Source organism: Zea mays, chromosome 9, assembly GCF_902167145.1.
Source record: "Zea mays cultivar B73 chromosome 9, Zm-B73-REFERENCE-NAM-5.0, whole genome shotgun sequence".
In the NCBI taxonomy this organism is placed as follows: domain Eukaryota; kingdom Viridiplantae; phylum Streptophyta; class Magnoliopsida; order Poales; family Poaceae; genus Zea; species Zea mays.
This window is the reverse complement of record NC_050104.1, coordinates 81,918,372-81,926,649: the sequence shown is the minus strand read 5'-3', so window position 1 is coordinate 81,926,649 and position 8,278 is coordinate 81,918,372.

The following is an 8,278-nucleotide window of genomic DNA, read 5'->3' as shown; positions in this document are numbered from 1 at the left end:
CTTCTTTCATCACGCCCTTCGGCATGTACTGCTATGTCACCATGCCGTTCGGTTTGAGGAATGCGGGCGCGACGTACCAGCGGTGCATGAACCATGTGTTCGGCGAACACATCGGACGCACAGTCGAGGCCTACGTCGATGACATCGTAGTCAAGACGAGGAAGGCTTCCAACCTCCTTTTCGACCTTGAAGTGACATTCCGGTGTCTCAAGGCAAAGGGCGTCAAGCTCAATCCCGAGAAGTGTGTCTTTGGGGTGCCCCGGGGCATGCTCTTGGGGTTCATCGTCTCCGAGCGAGGCATCGAAGCCAACCCGGAGAAGATCGCAGCCGTCACCAACATGGGGCCCATCAAGGACTTAAAGGGCGTACAAAGGGTCATGGGATGTCTCGCGGCCCTGAGCCGGTTCATCTCACGCCTCGGCGAAAGAGGTCTGCCTCTGTACCGCCTCTTAAGGAAGGCCGAGTGCTTCACTTGGACACCTGAGGCCGAGGAAGCTCTCGGGAACCTGAAGATGCTTCTTACAACGGCGCCTATCCTGGTACCCCCAGCTGATGGGGAAGCCCTCTTGGTCTACGTCGCCGCGACCACTCAGGTGGTTAGCGCCGCGATTGTGGTCGAGAGGCAAGAAGAGGGGCATGCGTTGCCCGTTCATAGGCCAGTTTACTTCGTCAGCGAGGTACTGTCCGAAACCAAGATCCGCTACCCACAAGTTCAGAAGCTACTGTATGCAATGGTCCTGACGAGGCGGAAGTTGCGACACTACTTCGAGTCTCACCCGATAACTGTGGTGTCATCCTTCCCCCTGGGGGAGATCATCCAGTGCCGAGAGGCCTCGGGCAGGATTGCAAAGTGGGCGGTGGAAATCATGGGCGAGACCATCTCGTTCGCGCCTCGGAAGGCCATCAAGTCCCAGGTCTTGGCGGACTTCGTAGCCGAATGGGTCGACACCCAGCTACCAACGACTCCGATCCAACCGGAGCTCTGGACCATGTTTTTCGACGGGTCGCTAATGAAGACGGGAGCCGGCGCGGGTCCGCTCTTCATCTCGCCCCTCGGGAAACACCTACGCTACGTGCTACGCCTCCATTTCCCGGCGTCCAACAACGTGGCCGAGTACGAAGCTCTAATCAACGGATTGCGAATCGCCATCGAGCTAGGGGTCCGACTCCTCGACGCTCGCGGCGACTCGCAGCTCGTTATCGACCAAGTCATGAAGAACTCCCACTGCCGCGACCTGAAGATGGAGGCCTACTGCGATGAGGTTCGGCGCCTGGAAGACAAGTTCTATGGGCTCGAGCTTAACCACATCGCTCGGCGCTACAACGAGACTGCGGACGAGCTGGCAAAAATAGCCTCGGGGCGGACGACGGTTCCCCCGGACGTCTTCTCCCGGGATCTGCACCAACCCTCCGTCAAGATCAACGGCACGTCCGAGCCTGAGGTACCCTCGGTCCAGCTCGAGGTACCCTCGGTCCAGCCCGAGGCGTTCTCGGTTTAGCCCGAGGTACCCTCGGCCCCCGAGGGCGAGGCGCTGCGCATCGAGGAGGAGCGGAGCGGGGCCACGCCTGACCGAGACTGGCAAACCCCGTACCTGCAATATCTCCGACAAGGAGAGCTACCCCTCGACCGAGCCGAGGCTCGGCGGGTAGCGCGACGTGCCAAGTCGTTCGTCTTGCTGGGCAATGAGAAGGAGCTCTACCACCGCAGCCCCTCGGGCATCCTCCAGCGTTGCATCTCCATCGCCGAGGGTCAGGAACTCCTACAAGAGATACACTCGGGGGCTTGCGGCCATCATGCAGCGCCTCGAGCCCTCGTCGGGAACGCTTTCCGGCAAGGCTTCTACTGGCCAACGGCGGTGGCCGACGCCACTAGAATTGTTCGCACCTGCGGAGGGTGTCAATTCTATGCGAAGCAGACCCACCTGCCCGCTCAGGCTCTGCAGACGATACCTATCACCTGGCCCTTTGCTGTGTGGGGACTAGACCTCGTCGGTCCCTTGCAGAAGGCGCCCGGGGGTACACGCACCTGCTGGTCGCCGTCGACAAATTCTCCAAGTGGATCGAGGTCCGACCCCTGAACAACATCAAGTCCGAGCAGGCGGTGGCGTTCTTCACCAACATCATCCATCGCTTCGGGGTCCCAAACTCCATCATCACCGACAACGGCACCCAGTTCACCGGCAAAAAATTCTTAGATTTTTGCGAGGATCACCATATCCGGGTGGACTGGGCCGCCGTGGCTCATCCCATGTCGAATGGGCAAGTAGAGCGTGCCAACGACATGATTCTACAAGGGCTCAAGCCTCGGATTCACAATGACCTCAACAAGTTCGGCAAGCGATGGATGAAGGAACTCCCCTCGGTGGTCTGGAGCCTGAGGACAACACCAAGCCGGGCCACGGGTTTCACGCCGTTCTTCCTGGTCTACGAGGCCGAGGCCGTCTTGCCCACTGACCTGGAATACGACTCCCCGAGGACAAGGGCCTACGACGAGCAAAGCAACCAAGCTAGCCGAGAAGACTCGCTGGACCAGCTGGGAGAGGCTTGGGACAGGGCCTTACTACACTCGGCGTGGTATCAGCAATCCCTGCGACGCTACCACGCCCGAGGGGTCCGACCTTTGCCCAGACCAACGGGCGAAAGAGGCGGGCAGCCATGCAGGCGGCATGCAACCGCGCCAAGTGGACGCACTTCTCCGACTCCCGACACGCCAGCATGGAGGCCCAGGCCCACGCGTCGCGCAACCGACACGCCAGATGCTGCATGCAAGCAACTGCCTCGCCTGCGCCACCACCGCGCCTCCTCGATTGCGGAACCAACACCGCGGCTCGAGGCGACCCAGCGCGCGACCCAGCGGTGCCAGCCTGACGCGGCGGCCAACGCGGCCAAAGGAGGGCCGGCAGTAATGACGGTGGCAGGCGCGCGGGAGCAGCGGTCACGTCGTCAGCCAAGCCCACGTCCCATCCGGGGGCAGCGAGAGAGCCCCCTCTCACGGTGTGAAGACAACGCGCCCGTGATCAGTTCCTCGAACGGCCCGCGCACGCGCAACGGCAGCCCCGCCAGCTACTCGCCCCATCGCATTAACTCCGCGGCGGGACAGGCGGCGCTTCTGGCAGGAAAAGCGGGCGACGCTTCGCCTTCGCCGAAACAACCGCGCCAAAAAAGGTACGCCGCGTTGTTCGGTTTCGTATCCTTTTTTCTTCCTTCCTCTTTCTCTATCTCTTGCAACAGGGACCAGGAAAGGGGAATACCCCGAAAGGGATCCTTCCCCGTGAAGGAACCAGGCTCCGAGCCTCCTTACTGGTCAGGGGTTCGAAGGCTGGCCCCCCGAAGGGTTCAACAGCCGCCTCAGATCGCGTGGGCCCTACACCCACTACTGGTCAGAGGTTCGAAGGCCGGCCCCCGAAGGGTTCCACGGCCGCCTCAGGCTACTCGGGCTCCGAAGGGTTCACAGTCGCCCCAGACACCGAGCAAGGGATGACCAGGGGTACGTTCGATACATAACCAAGGCTCGGGCTGCGCTCCCGAGGTACCCTAGGACATTTCCGAGACCAGCGGGAGCGATCTTGCAACGGAATCCCATCAGAGGGAGGCATCGAGCCCCCGGACCCCGTCGCCAGGGGACCGGGTCCGGCAGATCACCCGCAGGTACTTTTGGGCGTGCCTCTGGGCCCCTAGCCGACCCCTAACGAACGGGGCACGGACGTCCACTCGGATTACCCGCTTGCAGCTCACCGGAGACACCATGTTCGGTGCCCATCGAGGGTAGCATGGCGCTCTCCCCCCCTCCTCCTTGCGGAAAGGCGACGTAGGGGCGTACGTAAAAAAAGTCGAGTCTGTCCCTGATCATCCTCTCGCCCTGTGCAGAGGCTCGGGGGCTGCTCTCGCAGACCCGGCTCCGGCCAAATCGTTGACAGCGTCAACATACCAGCCCGAGAACTTGGGCCCCGACCGTGCACCCGGGCTACGGCCAATTCGCATGAGGGAACAACCAGACCTGCTGAAGCGTTACGCAAGGCATTAAGACCTCGAAGGAGTGAAACCACTCCTCCGAGGCCTCGGGGGCTACACCCGGCGGGTGCGCTCGCGCGCACCCACCGGAACAGAACGCAACCGAGAAAGGCTGGTCCCCTTGCAAAAAAGTGCGACAAAAGCCTCCAAGCGAGTGCTAACACTCCCTTCGAGGCTCGGGGGCTACTGTCGGGGACCATAATTAGGGGTACCCTCAAGACGCCTAATTCTCAGCTGGTAACCCCCATCAGCATAAAGCTGCAGAGGCCTGATGGGTGCGATTAAGTCAGGGATCAGTCCGTACGAGCGACTCGATCACGCCTCGCCCGAGCCTAGCCTCGGGCAACGACAGCCGACCCCGAGGGGTTTCCGTCTCGCCCGAGGCCCCCCTTTAACGGCGAACACGTCTCCGGCTCGCCCGAGGCCTTGCCTACGCTAAGAAGCAACCCTGACTAAATCGCCGCACCAACCGGCCAAGCCGCAGGAGCATTTAACGCAAAGGAAGCCAGGCCCTGCCAAAGGCGCCATAGGAAGCTTCGCCCGACCCAGGGCTCGGACTCGGGCTAAGGCCCCGGAAGACGATGAACTCCGCTCCGCCCGACCCAGGGCTCGGACTCTCTAAGGCCCCGGAAGACGACGAACTCCACTCCGCCCGACCCAGGGCTCAGACTCGGGCTAAGGCCCCGGAAGACGACGAACTCCGCTCCACCCGACCCAGGGCTCGGACTCGGGCTAAAGCCCCGGAAGACGACGAACTCCACTCCGCCCGACCCAGGGCTCGGACTTGGGCTAAGGCCCCGGAAGACGACGAACTCCGCTCCGCCCGACCCAGGGCTCGGACTCGGGCTAAGGCCCCAGAAGACGACGAACTCCGCTCCGCCCGACCCAGGGCTCGGACTCGGGCTAAGGCCCCGGAAGACGACGAACTCCGCTTCGCCCGACCCAGGGGCTCGGACTCGGCCTCGGCCATGGAAGACAGACTCGACCCCGGCTTCGGAGGAGCCTCCACGTCGCCCAACCTAGGGCACAGGCCAGCCACGTCGACAGGAAGCGCCATCATCACCCTACCCCGAGCCGACTCGGGTCGCAGAAAACAAGACCGGTGTCCCATCTGGCTAGCTCCGCCAGATAGGCAATGATGGCGCCCCGCTAGCCCCGTGACGACGGCGGCTCTCAGCTCTCTTACGAAAGCAGGGCGACGTCAGCAAGGACACAACCGTTCCAACAGCTGTCCCTCCGCCAGGCTCCGTTGCTCCTCCGACAGCCACGACATCACGCCAGCAGGGTGCCAAGATCTCTCCGGCTGCCACATTGGCATGTACTTAGGGCACTAGCTCTCCCCCCGCTAGACACGTAGCACTCTGCTACACCCCCATTGTACACCTGGATCCTCTCCTTACGCCTATAAAAGGAAGGACCAGGGCCTTCTTAGAGAAGGTTGGCCGCGCGGGGACGAGGACGGGGACATGCGCTCTCTTGGGGCCGCTCGCTTCCCTCACCCGCGTGGACGCTTGTAACCCCCTACTGCAAGCGCACCCGACCTGGGCGCGGGACGAACACGAAGGCCGCGGGATTTCCACCTCTCTCACGTCCGTCTCCGGCCACCTCGCTTTCCCCCCTTCGCGCTCGCCCACGCGCTCGACCCATCTGGGCTGGGGCACGCGGCACACTCACTCGTCGGCTTAGGGACCCCCCGGTCTCGAAACGCCGACAATAAGGTAAGTTATTGTAATTGATTCCGCATTTTCGTACCTCCGATGTATTGTAATGTCTGCATGATGGGTGAAACGCTCTTGGGCAAGGTAAGAAATTTAGATACCGAACTTGTCAAGTGATCAGGTGCACCTGCAGGGTTGTCTAAGGTCCGTTGGACAAGGACAACTGTAGGTGGGCCTAATGACTTAGGAGGTTCTGTCACAGCTGGTATCGGAGCGAAGCCCATCTCTGTAGATGTTATGAGACATTTTCAAAAAGAATTTTCCAAGACTTATCTAAGAAAGTTTCTTTCATTCTTATGTAACTACCTTCTAGAATACTTGTAGTAAGACCAGATAGTAGAGTGCAATGTATAGAAGGTTGTGAATCAACTAAGGTTGATTCTGTAATTATGCATGCATCATGATAAAAAGCTATACTAATAAGATTTTCCCACTTATGGAGATATGCCGCCGCGCACAAGGAAAACTGCGCGTAAGTCTACCGGACCAATTGGCGTACCTCGCCATCAACTAGCTCCAAGGCATGAGGACAGTAGTAGTGGTAGCAATGATCCCATCGGAAATCTGGAAGCTCAGGTAGAGCAGCTTCAAACGGAGCTCTGTCACAGGAACAATGTGTGGGTCGAGGATGGTCAGCGAATAAACGAGTTAAGAACTAACATCCGACACCTGCAAGACCAACTTGCTGAACGAGATTTAGCGCTCGATTGGGCTGTTAACTCACGTTCACTTGCTTGGGCCAAGGAAGCCAAAACTCGAGCCCATGTGGAGGAGCTTAGCACAGCCGTGGACAACTTGCAGGTGTACTATAATACGCTACATGAGGAAGTTCATGTATTGTATTCGCGACTGCACCCTAACGTACCTACGGATCCTGTCGGAATGGGAGCCGGACCTTCTGGAGCAGCAGGCGAAGCCCTTGGTGGAGAACTGGACCTTTTCAGGCCCCCTCCTTCAATGAACCTAGCTGATGAATGGACTCCTACACCCGACAGTGAAGCTACCAAAAGTGATAAGAAGCTAGAGTAGTGTAGTATAGAAGTAGTGTTAATGTATAATAGGTAATGTGGTCCTGTTGTAAATTCGAGTTTGCATCATTACCTTTTAAGTAATGTAAAATGGATGGTTTGCTTTGGCATATTATTTTTTCCAAATGTTCCTTGCCTCAGATGTCGTCCAGGACTCGTGGACAGGATGGTGCGGGAACCTCCCGTGGGAGGGAGACTACTCCTAACCCGCCACCAGTACCCCCAACCTTGGCTGAGGCTATCGCTGCCTTAGTCAATGCAACAGCCGACAACACCCGCTTTCTTCGGGAAATGACGGGACAGCAAATGCAACAGCAAGGCGGGAGAGCGTATTCGCAAGGACCCCATGAAACTTCATATTTGGATTTCTCAGAAATGCGTCCCCCGCTATTTGTCAAGGCTGAAGATCCCCATGAAGCGGACGAGTGGATCCGGGTTATTGAGCAGAAGTTTGGGCTTCTCCGATGCACGGAGACTCAAAAGCCCTTATTTGCGGCACAGCAGTTGCGAGGCCCTGCCAGCACCTGGTGGGGAAATTATGTGGCTATCCAGCCTGCTGGTCATCAAATTACCTGGGACGAGTTTAAACTGGCGTTTCGGGAGCACTATATTATAGAAGGGGTGCTCCATATGAAACAAAAAGAATTTATGAAGCTCAAACAAGGTGGAGATACTGTCACATAGTATCCCAACAAGTTCAACCACTTGTCCTAGTATGCCATCGATCAGGTTAACACTGATCTGAAGAAGACAAATTGTTTTATGAGGGGCCTTAATGACCGGCTGCAGCGGAAAATGGCCACCTGCCTCGATCTCTCCTACAACAGGGCTGTCAGCATGACGCTGGCAATTGAAGCCAAATATGCAGGCCCAGGAAAATCAAAGGGCTATGGAGGTGACAGGCCCAACTAGGGGCCTGAGAAGAGACAAAGGTTGGTGATCCGACCTTTTAATCAAAACCGTTCTTCACCACATCCACCCTCCTATCCCTTTAAACAACCTGTCTTTATCCGTCCTGCCACTGCCCCCACCTCGACAAGTCAGCCGAGTGCCCCTGGTACTCGTTTCCCTGCCCTCCCAAGCTCTTCAACAGGATGCTTTAATTGTGGGAAGTCTGGACATTTTATCAAGGACTGCCCATATCCCAAGCAAAACAGATCAAATAATCAGCAGAGTTCAGGGAGTTCCACTCAAGGCAAGGGAAATGCGGCGAATAATACAGCGGGCAGAAATATGAAGAAAACCGGGCAGATTTATTATAAGCAAGTGGCCACGACACCGGAAGGAGAGCCGGTCATGATGGGTACGTTTCTCGTGGCCAATCACCCTGTAGTTATTCTTTTTGATTTTGGTGCTTCACATACATTCATAAGCAAGAAGTTTGTGGAGCAACATTGCATTCCATACAATTAATCAAGGTAAGGGTTTATAATTCATTCGCCTGGGGGACAAATATTCACTAAAGAAGTGGCTTTCCATGTGCCCGTAACATTGGCTGAACGGGACTTTCCCACAAACATG